General features: G+C 35.4%; 1 pseudogene across 1 annotated transcript; it reads left to right on the plus strand.

Annotated features, from left to right (window-relative positions):
- The first annotated feature begins 267 nt into the window (after window positions 1–267).
- Window positions 268–1,522, plus strand: LOC306642884 (mitochondrial nicotinamide adenine dinucleotide transporter SLC25A51-like; annotated as a pseudogene). The gene has a single exon. The product of its transcript is annotated as a mitochondrial nicotinamide adenine dinucleotide transporter SLC25A51-like (transcript).
- Window positions 1,523–12,815: the final 11,293 nt, after the last annotated feature.

Here is a 12,815-nt window from a genome sequence, read left to right on the forward strand (position 1 = left end):
TGCACCAAAGAGCACAGCACAAACTTTCATAAAGGAAACAAAACAAAAAGATGAAAATAAGATATTTTTCAATCCGTAACACATCAAGTGAGCAAAATTCAATTCAGGGTGTAGAAGATGTAAACTAATAATAAATAAGAGGCATTTGGTGAATTTGTATTTTAAAAACTGAATTGTCATATTTAGAGAACATCCCATATCTTCAAGTGACAAATATTCTCCAGATCCAACCTAATATTAATTTACAAAATGATGATGACTGCGGGCGGGTAGCTCGGGGCGTGGGGCCAGGCGCCCGCAGCCATGGAAATCCAGTTATCAAAATTGACTCCAGAAGAAAGAACCTGACAAACCAGTAACAATGGAAGAAATTGGGAAAGTTGCCAAAAAACTATCATCCCTCATACCACCAGGCTCAGCTGGTGTCACAGGTTAAAAAAATCCTTCATGAAGACGAAAGATCTTAAGCAACATGATGGATTCAGAAGCTCATGGAAAGAGGCCACCAATCCTTACGCCTTCAAAACAAGACATCTCCCCTCACATCACAAATGTTGGTGAGATGAAGCATTACTTGTGTGGCTGCTGCGCAGCTTTCAACAACGTAGCCATCACATTTCCCATCCAGAAAATCCTGTTCCGACAGCAGCTCTATGGAATCAAAACCGGTGATGCGGTGCTTCAGTTGGGGAGGGATGGATTTAGAAACTTGTATGGTGGAATTCTTCCGCCATTAATGCAGAAAACCACCACCCTGGCACTTATGTTTGGTCTGTATGAGGATTTGTCTTGCCTTCTCCAGAAGCACGTCAGTGCCCCAGAGTTTGCAACCCATGGCGTGGCGGCAGTACTTGCAGGGACAACAGAAGCCATTTTCACTCTATTGGAAAGAGTTCAGACATTGCTTCAAGACCACAAGCACCATGACAAGTTCACAAACACTTATCAGGCTTTCAGGGCATTGAAATGTCATGGAATTGGAGAGTATTATCGAGGTTTGGTGCCCATTCTTTTCCGCAATGGATTCAGCAACGTCCTTATCTTTGGTCTTCAAGGTCCCATTAAGGAGCACCTGCCTACCGCAACGATTCACAGTGCTCATTTGGTCAATGACTTTATCTGTGGAGGTCTGTTGGGTGCCATGTTGGGATTCTTGTTTTTTCCAGTTAATGTTGTAAAAACTCGCATATAGTCTCAGATTGGTGGGGAATTTCAGTCTTTCCCCAAGGTTTTCAAAACAATCTGGCTAGAACGGGACAGGAAACTGACAAATCTTTTCAGAGGTGCCCATCTGAATTACCATCGGTCCCTCATCTCTTGGGGCATAATCAATGCTACTTATGAGTTCTTGCTAAAGGTTATATGAGAGGAGTCATTGGTGAAGTGCCATGTATCAACTAAATAGACCTAAGAATGTAATTTGACCTTATTACTAATTGGCTCAAATATAAGTTCGTGTCACTAAGTCCAGGTTGCATGAATTATGGGCAAAGTTAATTTCCTTAAGCCTCAACAACAAAAATAAAACAATAAAAAGTTAAAAAAAAATGATGATGATAAAATCTAAAATGTTCATAAGATAATGACTGACCCTTCTTAATATAGTAAGACCATAAACCAATTATATAATTAACAATTAGTTCCAGAAAGGTCTTATTACCTAGAAGGGAGGTGCTGTCTTAGAAAACATTTGTTTCAATAAGAAAATAAAAACTGAGAGACAAGGTTTTTTATAAAATGGCACTGAAATCATGATATATTAAAACTCAAAGAATTTAGCCAAGGAAACTCTTTAATAGAGGAAAATTTATATACTATTATCAATATGTTTTGAAGAGAAAAATAAATTTATATGCAAATACATATTTATGTAACTGAATTTATTTTTTATGTGAAGCATCTATGCTCAATGCTGCTTATATGTTAGAATCAAGTAGAGATGTTTAAAAAATGTTAATTCTGCTTTTCAATGCTAAAGTTTTGGATTGATGTAATTTTGCACCAATAAAAATACATACTCCTAATTGAATGATATTTTTTTTTTCTTTCTTTCTTGCCATGTTGAGTATCAAATCCAGGGTCTTGCTCATTCTAAACAAGTGCTCTAAGCTACATTCATAGTTCCAAACAAAATAAATTACTACATTTAAAATATAGTCTCAATTTTTATTCAGAAAAATAAGCAATTTCTCAATTACTTCAGGATTGACTATGAGATCTTATAACAATACAAAAATAGCACAATCCAGAGGAAGATATTGATAATTGGGCTAGTATATCAGGATTTTGTTAAGTTTTTTAAAAAATAATAATAAAGGTCAATAGTGCCCAGGAGTAGTGTCATATGCTTATCATTCCAGCAACTTGTGAAGCTGAGTCAGGAGGACCTATCTCAAAATGAAAAATTAAAGAAGGTTAGGGGGATCAAGTTCAGTAGTACAGTGCTCCTGGGTTCAATTCCAGGTACCTACAAAAGAAGATAAGTTCAATAAAAAAAAAATGTGTATGTATGCATACATGTAATTGTAAAATGTGTATGTATGCATACATGTGTGTATGTATGCACACATGAAATTAATAATCCATTAGAAGTACACTCATTCTATTCAAACATTGCTCATTAAAAAGTGGTGTGTGTGTGTGTGTGTGTGTGTGTGTGTGTACATGCTAGAGATCAAATCCAAGGCTGTAGCATGCTAAAGTACTTCACCTCTAACTTATACCCCAAGACCTCATTATTTTAAAATGTTTAAAAATATTAAGTTCAAAATTTCAAAGGTACAGATTTTAGGTTAATGATAATTCTAGTGTTTAAAATGTTCATTTGTGGGCTTAGTCCCATAGTAAAAAGAGGTAAGACCAACATTAGTTCAGAAATGATTTTCAGATGATGGGATGAATGCTCATTTTTTTTTTCTTTATCTTATTTATATTTCATTTGCTTGAGGTGTTGGGATTGAACCCTAGGCCTGTGCATGCTAGGCCAGAGATTTACCACTAAGCTACATCACCAAACCATCTTTCTAAAATTTTTGACAATTATTTTTTTCCACATATTTCAATAATGACTGCACTCAATCTGTTTACAGGGAACTATGGACATTTGACAATGTGGGTACTTCTAGACGTAGTGAAGCCATTGAACTTCAGCTCCATCCTGTCAATGCCACATAGATAAACCCAGGGGCTGCCTAGATACAGCTCAGATTCTCATATCCATGAATTTGAGCCTCTGCTCTGCCAAGTGGGCAGTAAATTGTTATACACAAGACAGCCTGAAAGGAAGTGTGCTCCAGTAGATAGAATTAAACACTATAATGACAAGAATATGAATTATGTTCGTAATGTAGTAACTTACTTTCTGTTCAACTTTGAAAAAGTAATTTAACTTATGTGTTTCAGTTCCCATTAAATTGATGGTAATAATCTTTCTTTGTTAACAAAGTGCTTTGAAATCACTGTGTGACAAGTAATATATTACCAGAAAGTATTCTTATTTCACCCTGCATTGTAACCTCTCAGGAAAAGGATCTATGCATCATTGTGAATATTTCAATGTACAACATTGGCCAACAAAAAAAAAAAAGAGGATATGATTGAGAATGATATGGAAAATACTATAATGCTCTTCTGTATGTCAGTGTTATGAACTCACCTTGAATGTTGAATTGACTAACAGTACGTTTACATCAATGGGGTGACAAATGTAAGGAAGCTTCAGAAAACTATAATGAGACCCTATTTGTGAAGGAGGCAGGGAAAATGGAGGGTAATGAAACTTAGTACACAAAATAGGATTATATTTCAAGCAAGGCAACAGAATTACAGGAAGCACCTATAAGTGAAGCAAAAGAAGGTCTATTTCTGTCCAGTGAGGACTTAAAGTTTACTTGAAGGACTTACAATGTGAATAAATAGAAGTAGCATTTTATTAAGTTAGTTCCTGGCATATTATAGGACACATCACATAAATGGTGTCAAAGAGAAAGAGAATAAAACACAGGGGTGCTTAGAAATTCATATGTGCCCACACTTGAATTGCTGGTGATGGAAACTTCTCCATTTGACATAAGTCTCAAAAGGATGGGATCCTTTTATCATGTCACTAATTGTTTTGGTACTTTTCTGGTAGGGAAGACCTGTGGTCCAAGAAAACTATGATGGTGAACAGAAAACAAATTCCTAAATTAATTACATATACTTACTGTTCCAATTTAAAAGGAACTAAATATAAGGTTATAATATAAAGTTACTCTTTATTTATCACCTTTGAAAGCAAAGGTTCAACAACACAAAATAATTTATTTGAAAAATCTATGTAAATCCTAATATCCTATGTAAATATTTCCATATGCTCACATGATCTCTTTTAGAAACCAAAAGATCACATTTTTTTCTTGGCTTATTAAAATGTCACACCCTTTGTCAGCAGTCTATCCCTCTTGTTCTGCCAAAGTTCTGAAAATTTTGGGCAATTTCATTTCCTTCTTGTTGGGTGGGTGACATATAATGTGCCATAGTATGTGAGTTATAATGGATTAAACTGCACATTTAACTCACCACTTACCAGTGGTCAAGTTTCAGAATTAGAATTTCTAGGTCTCCGTTGCATTGAAAACAACATGGAAATAAGAAACCAAACAAAATCTGCTTTGAGAAATAAATATGATAATGCATGTAGAAACAGCTACCAATGATTGAGGCAGCTAGCAACAGTCAATACGCACCACATTCATTATCAAAAAGGCACTTCGGGTATTCTCTGTTCATTATCATCTCAGTAATTTTCAGCAAATCACAAGATGCTGTGTGTAAGACTCTTTTTATATGTTGTTGGGTAATATCTGTCACTTCCTACTTGATAATCACAGGTAAACAAAGGATCCTCAATAAACTTCATCTCCATCTTTCTCCGCATCCACATTCTTCACCACTTGTACCATTAAAGGCAGTACCACATTGAAAGCTGATGGACTGAATTAGTCACCAAGTGCTTCTGGTTATTTTAATGTCTGAAATAATAAGATTTGGCAATTTTGCACAAGTGAATTATATGAACCATTTAATGTTAATATAGACTTTAGTTATCAACTTTTAAATAATAAGTTACATTCAACTATCATATTCTTTCCAACATTGTGTTTTATCCTTTATATTTCCATGGTTGAAGAAATAACAATTTGATCAAATTATGTGGAATAATCAGAAAATTCTTCTTAGAATCTCAGAGTTGAACTATTATTTTGGCTTCATCACCAGGTATTAACTATCAGAAGATCAAATTGTTTAAGGTCTATTTGGATTCGTCAGTAGCAGAGAAAGATCCTTGCATGTCACAAGAACACCTGAAGAACTTTTCAATACTTTTATAAATTAGCTATAAATAATTTTATACTTAGAAAGTTATCTTCATGTTAGGGTCATATTACATTTTAAGTTCAAACATTTCTCCTGAGGCATGTAATCCTGATTGCCGATTGAAAAATAAACACTAAATTGTTACAGGATGGAAATTATTTCTTCAAAGAGAGAAGCAAGTGGAAATTTTACTAATTGCCAAGCACTGTTTAGTGCAGTTAAGGTGAGACTGTGTATCATATCAGCCTCTTTTATACCCCAGCAGAATGCATCACAGAGGGGACAGGGATAGTTTAAAGGCTGTCCTATGGTTTGATCTAAATAATATCATCAGATTTGAAAGGGAAAAGCAGCCTGTTACCTGTTGTATAGGGTCATTTTTTCCTCTTTCATAGTACTCACAGACTGCTGTGTTAAACTAGATGATTTACTCTGAACCAAAATTATATTAAAGTCAAAAGCAATCCACATGTGCTACTCTTGGTCCTGACTCCCAGATTTCTTAGAGTCTTCTCTAATTGTGCACATTGCTGTGTTCATTAGGAGGAAAATCAGTGAAAAGTTAATCAAATTGTTACCCAATAACTAAAATCCATTCCAAACAGCTTTATTTTAGCATTCTAAATAAAGATTTTCTAGGATCACTAAGAGTTTAAGTACCCCTATTGCAGAGTAGGTATGTATGCATACAGTTGGATTTCATTGATATTAAAAGTTTTCCCAATAAAATAACATTAGAACCAATTCCTATTAGGAATAACTGTGGATTGAGTCACTAAGTCACTATTTTATCTGAAGAAGATGATCACGAGTTTAATACATTAGTAGCAATTATTTTCTCTGTTTCAAGGAAGAGTGCAAGACTGAAGAGAATGGAAAATGGGTCAGAAAAGACTCAGGAATTTACTAATAGGCAACTGAAATTTTGTGGGACAATTAAAAAGAGGTTGTAGACAATTCGGATTACATAAAGTTTACTCGAATAGAGTGACAAGAAGAAAATCACCAACCTATTACTTTCTCTGTCCTCAAATTAAAATAATTCAATGGACAGTGATCATATTGTACTGAATTGAATTATAAAAATATTTTAAAAAATCAAATATAGCAAGTATGTTTCTTGACTACTGCAGTGCATGATTTACCACCTTTTCTCCTAATAAGTTTAAAATTTTGTTGAATTCATAAGGAGATACACAAATACATTAATAAAAAGAGAAACAATATAAAAAATTTGCAGTTTGCTCTGTAATTAATGACTAAATGGGAAAAAAAAGTCTAACACCAAATAATGGTTTTTCCAGACACAGAAACTGTCCATATCTCTGCAGACAATAACTGAGTGTCATTAGATTTAGTTGAATTTGGACTCCACCTGGCTTTTTGCTCAAACCCTAGAAACCTTAAAAGTTCAGTCTCACAAGACTGCCCCCTTGCTTCAGGTGCCAATCATGTTCAGAGAGTCCCCAGTTCCTCAAACTTCTGTCCAAATTTCACAACAAATTGGCTCACTGAATTCCAGGGAAAACTTTACTTACTATTACTGTTTTATTAGAACCATTATTATAAAGGATACAATAAAGAGGTGCAGAGGTAATGCCTGGAGGATCTGGAGAGCAGGAGCTGCTTCTGTCCTTGTGCAATGGGTCACATCACCTTCCTAGTGCATGGACTCAGTCACCAGGAATCAAAAAGTGCATGGACATAGTAACAAGAGTCAGAAGCTCTCTAAACACTAAATCCTTTTGTTTAAGGCTCTTATGAAGTTTCTATTATGTATGGAAAATGATTAAATTATTGGCCATTGGAGATTCATTCAATCCTCAGTTTCTCTACCCTAGAACTCAATTTCCAACCCTCAAACCATACAATTAATTCCTCATATTATCTAAGAGTCACCTCATTATCAAAGGTGGCTGCAAATGGTTCATTATGAATAATGGAAGATATTTATTTTGTTTATATCACTCAGGGAAGTTCAAAGGCATTAGGAGCTCCATGCCAAGAATCAGGGTTATAAACTAAATACTATAAAAAAAGACACTCCTGTCACCCCTATCACTCAGAAAGTTACAAGGGTCTTAGAAGCTCTGATCCAGGAATCCAGGATGAAGAACAAATATATATTTATTACTGTATCACAACATCACAGTGACATATGAACAGTACAGGATTCATGTGCTGTGACTCCATTATTTGATGACAAAGGTCAGAGTGGGCTTTTGAGAAGTGGCATTCCTTTGACTTCATTTAAAAAGAAGGCAACTGTAGTCTCAGCTAAAAATAAAAGAAGAATAAACACAAGAAATATATTTTGAATTAATATTCAAATGATTTTGAAATATTCAAGTAGAGCTACTGTGAGCATCAGTAATTACACCAAAAAATGAGTAAATGTTATAATTATAACTGCAGTAAAAATTATCCAGCAGTTTCAGGAAGGAGCCCTGCACAGCATATTGATCAGCAGTTATAAGGCTTTTCTTAAGGGTGAAAGCAACATGAAAAGATCTTAAATTCAGTTTGTTCACATTGTGGATGTTCCAGTGGCTGAGCCACAAGACTGTACAAGTTGAGAGCTCCATGAATACTGGCCCCTACTGTTTACGTCAAATGTAATAATCTCATATTAATACATTTCCTGGATTATACCATGGGGACAGAAACTGCTCTCCATAGCCCTTTAAATTTCTCAATGCAAACCAGTCAGCTAAGGAAGTTTGGGTTAGAATCACTGTTCTCCATTTATTAGCCCCAGCACAATTCTAAAATCATGTTAATCATATTGCAAATATTATGACTAGGATAATAACTTCAGATTTATAACAGTAAATGGGAAAAAGAAGAATACAAGTGCCTGTTTCTGTTTCTTTGTACTTCTACTCCCTGCAACTCAACCAACCTGAGTCCTCAGTCTCATTCCACTTTTCTAAGGTCAGTCTTGACCTCAGATATACCTATGCAGGCAGCTGGTAGTCTCTGCTGATCTAGTTAAGTCAGACTTATCTCAGTCCTGTGTTCTAGATCACCCTCATCAGAACCAACAAATAGTGGTTATCCATTTTTGGATATTTATCCAAAATATTTATCCATTTTTGGAGAGGCCTTCAAATCTCATTAATGACTCATAATTTATTTTTCACTTCATCGTCGGGCAGTGAAATCATCTCCTTCTACCTTCTCACACTCCACACATCTGTTACTGCGTTCATGATAACAATGTATTTCTCCAACCTATGTCTTCTAAAATGCTAATGGCATGTGTAAACACAACTTCATTCCACAATTTACACCTTCTTCTAGACTGATTTATTGAATTCCATCATGTCAGCCCTGCTCAGATTTTATGTTCTGTAGGAAAAAGCTGTTTCTTAAGTATGCCTGCAGTTCCCACATTACCTACCGTACTGCAATGTGTATGAAGTCAAATACATATTTATTGAGTGAATAAATGAGGAAATGAGCAATTGAATTACTGAGTTTCAGGACAGCATAGGACTGGGAGGTTCTTGGAAATTTAAATGTCTAATAACAAACATTGATAGATTGAGAAAATTTGCTTTTTATATTTTACAATTGTTAGGCTGATTTAATGCAACATGGCTATAAAATTCACTTATTTTCTTGGGATAGTAATGAAGTTTATAATCTAGTGGAAGGAGAGTGAAAATAAACAAAGTAAATATTCAATAAACAAGAAGACTTAAGATTAATTTTTGCTACATATGTATTATACATATTATATATCACCAGTTTATTGATGACTCTAAATTATGCAGCAGGATATAAATATGAATCTTTTCCCCAAGCACTGGTTCCAACATTACTCTGCTAAATCTTCCTTTCCTGTCTTTTCCTGACATCTTGGGCAGAAACCATAACTTTCCAGTTGATCCACCTATAAAACCTTGAGCCAGTTTAAAACTTTAATCTTAAACACAAATTGCATCTCTTTTCCTTCCCTCTCTACAACACAATATTAAGTAGGATCTGGTTGCAATGAGTAGAGGAGGCAAGTGTGTATTGTAGCTTTGAAAGTCCTCAGCCTGTTTTGCTGGTGAGATCACTTCAACATGGGGGTAATTCCTTTAGATGAGGTGTGGCTCAATCCTGGATACCTTTTCAGTTGAAGTAAACTGTTTGGGTGAAAATTATTCATTCTTGCAGAATGAAGAAGCCTCTTTCTTCTATAGGTCTTACCATCTCTTTCCGATTCTCTCATTTGTTCAGATAGGCACAGGAGAGGCTCCGAAATAGGATACCTAGACATACATTCAAAAACTAGACAGAAGCTGGGAAGATAGCTCAGTTGGTAGAGTGCTCGCCTTGGGTTCAATCCTCAGCACTGAAAAAAAAAAAAAAATGTAGACAGAATAGCCTCCATATTGTAGGAACAGGGTTTTAGGGTCTCACATTTTTTGCTTTGGAATAAAGGTAAACTAAGTGCTATACTTCCACTTTGAATATGGCATTTGTTATAGGAGAAGACACATTTCCCAAGAAGGGCCTGAGGAGTTTCCAGAGAGAAGAGGGGATTTGATCTAGGAACAATGGGGATTCCTGGCATTTTCAAAAAATATTTTAGCAAGTACCATTCAAAGTCATAGAGGGAAGTTTAGTTAGGAAAGTAGATACACATTCAAGGAAGAATGGAAACACTCTCTAAAGAAAAAGACCTCTGGGGTAAAGGCCATTTAAAAGAGTATACAGGCTATTTCCTGAGAAAAAGACAGCAACCCAATAGTGTGGAGTGTTAGTATCTATAAAGGGCAGGTGCTATGCGTTGGACTAGAGGTGGAAGCAGGGTGGAGCTGCACCCTTTTGCACCAGTTTTCTCTGCATTTTTATATTACTGTCATTTTACAAGAGCAGGGGTGAAGGATATAGCCAAGGGAATGTGGCTTAGGTGTTTATAGGTGCTTTGTGCATTTCAGTGGCTGACGGGCACTTTCTTCAAGACTCAATATTTGTCCCTTTATTCCAATATTTACATCTCAATATTATTCATAATATTAACCATTCAGTGACTGTCTCCCATTTAAACAAATTCTTCACTATAACACCCTTCATCTTTCAACTCCAATTTCTCTCATTTTCACATTGGAGAAAACACAAAATCTTGCCATGCAAGCATGTACTCAAAACTTTCCATCTTCTACTCTGCAGTCTCTTTGCTGAGGCATCATTGGTCTGCTTGACAAGAATTTCTTTTGTGTTTTGAGGTTTAGTTTTCTCTTCTTAGTTAACAAAAATGTCCAAGTCATTACATTTCTAAAAGTGTGATAAAACAACTATCTACAGTATTTTGGTTTTCATTCCAAGTTATTGAATAGAGCTCATAAAGTCAATGTAATTTCCTAAACAATAAGAGGTAAAGGAACTTATTTTGTTGCTGTATTTGGTTGTTATCCTGGGTTCCTGAGAGAGCTCAAGAGAGATAATAGGTGTCCTTTTTTATTCGCAATTAGTCCCTTTTAAACACACCTGAGTTTCTGTTAATGAAATGGCTTTTTGAAAGCCTTGAAAAATGGAAGGATCGTTGCCATGGGATATGTGTTTACAGGGCTGATACTTTCTGGAACCACCCTTACCTCCAAAGAGGAAGAGGGACTAGAGGTTGAGATAATTTCCAATATAGTAAAATATGCCTATATAAGGAATCCTCCACAAAAATCCAAAACTGGGTTTGCAGAGCTGCCAAATTGATGAACACATGGAAGCATCAGAGGGAGGCACACCTGATGTGAGGTTGGAAGCTGATGCCCCTTCCTCCCTACCTTTCTCTGCTTATTTTTTTTTTTCTATTTGACTGTTCCTGAGTTGCATCCTTCATAAATAACCAGTAAATATAAGTTGTATGTTTTTCTGAGTTATGTCAGGCATTCTAGGAAACTATTGAACCCTGTGGAAGAGGTTAAGAGAACTCCTGATTTAATGCCAGTTGATCAAAAGCACCAGAAGCCTAGACTTGGGAATTGGCATCGAAACAGGGACTAGTCTTGAGGGGACTGAGCCCTTAACTGGTGGGAACTGATCCTAGCTAGTGCCAGGTAGTTGGTGTTAGAACTTAATTGAATTATAGGAAATTTAGTTAGAGATCATAGAATTGAGAAGTACTTGATATGGAAGAAGCCCATCAACTATTTGATGTTAGTCAGGGTTATGAATACAAAAGAAGAAAGCTTTTATTATTTTCCTATTTTGCATCTATTTCTTTCTCTCCATCTTCCTTCTTTGTGAATGTAGTATATTTTAAATTTCTTTATAGTGTTGTAGTTTGCATGTGTCACCATGGAGACATAATCCAAGATGAAAAAGCACCAACAGATGCCAACAAGGGAAGAGAATGATTCAAGACCATAATTGTATGAAGCTATTTATAGAGTCTCAGTCATGCATCTAACATTCTCCTAACTCCAGATATATACTGCTTGGGAATAAAAATCCTCTGGAGCTTAGGAGAAACTTACCATTTTCTTGGATCCCTTAGCTTTGGAGATGATGGAAGCACAATGGTCTGTCCCATATCGGATCCAAGTAAGTGATGAAATCCTAAGTTGTTGCAATGAAGCTGAGAGTGTTGAAATGCAGTGCTAGACAGATTGCCTGGCTTTTACATCCATCCCTATGCCTCCAGGCTTGCCTCAGGTAGTCTTGTGTACTGTTTCCTTATAGTTAGAGTGGTTTAGCAAACACATCTTTTCTGGCACAGGAGGGCAAAACAATGAACTTTTCAATAGTGGCAATAGTCCACGTAAAGTGCAATTTTCAGAGCTCAACTAAAACTGCTTCAGCCAGAGAAGGGATAACTTCTTTTTCTGTTTGTTGCAAATAAAACCCAAGCAATGAAACACGTTTGTTTCTCTTATGCTTCTTATTTTCTCTGAGTTCTGCTTTTATAAAACAATTTATGAGAAAAAAATGACACTATGTCTACCAACAGAGGGAGTAAAGCAAAGTAATAGTTATATATATGTTAGTTGCGTATTGGAATCATCCAACATACAAAAATTGTTCTTCTCTATTGCGTGAGCAATTAAAGTAAATGAAAGCATGATTGCCAAACTTTCATAATAGTAGTCAATTGTAGACAAGTGCTGAATATTTTGTGTATTAGAAAACAAATAAGTAAATTAAGAAATTGAAGTCAATGTTGAAAGGAAAAACAATGAGATGATAAAGTTAAATGGAAGATCAATTTTGCATATTTGCCTGAAAAAAGAATATCTGATAGGATGAGGAACAAATTTCACATAGCAAATGGAAAATGTCATTTTAGTTAATAAATAGCTATATCATTCTATTTATGTGTTATGCTTACTTTGGAGGAAAGATTTACCAATATTAACTCATTTAATCTTTGTATCAGCTGTATGAATTGGGTACAATGATCTGGCAAAAAAGGAAATTAAAGCAACGAGTCGTTGGTAACTAATTGTCCATGTTCACACAGTGAG

This window comes from Sciurus vulgaris, assembly GCF_902686455.1.
Source record: "Sciurus vulgaris genome assembly, chromosome: 13".
NCBI classification, from domain to species: domain Eukaryota; kingdom Metazoa; phylum Chordata; class Mammalia; order Rodentia; family Sciuridae; genus Sciurus; species Sciurus vulgaris.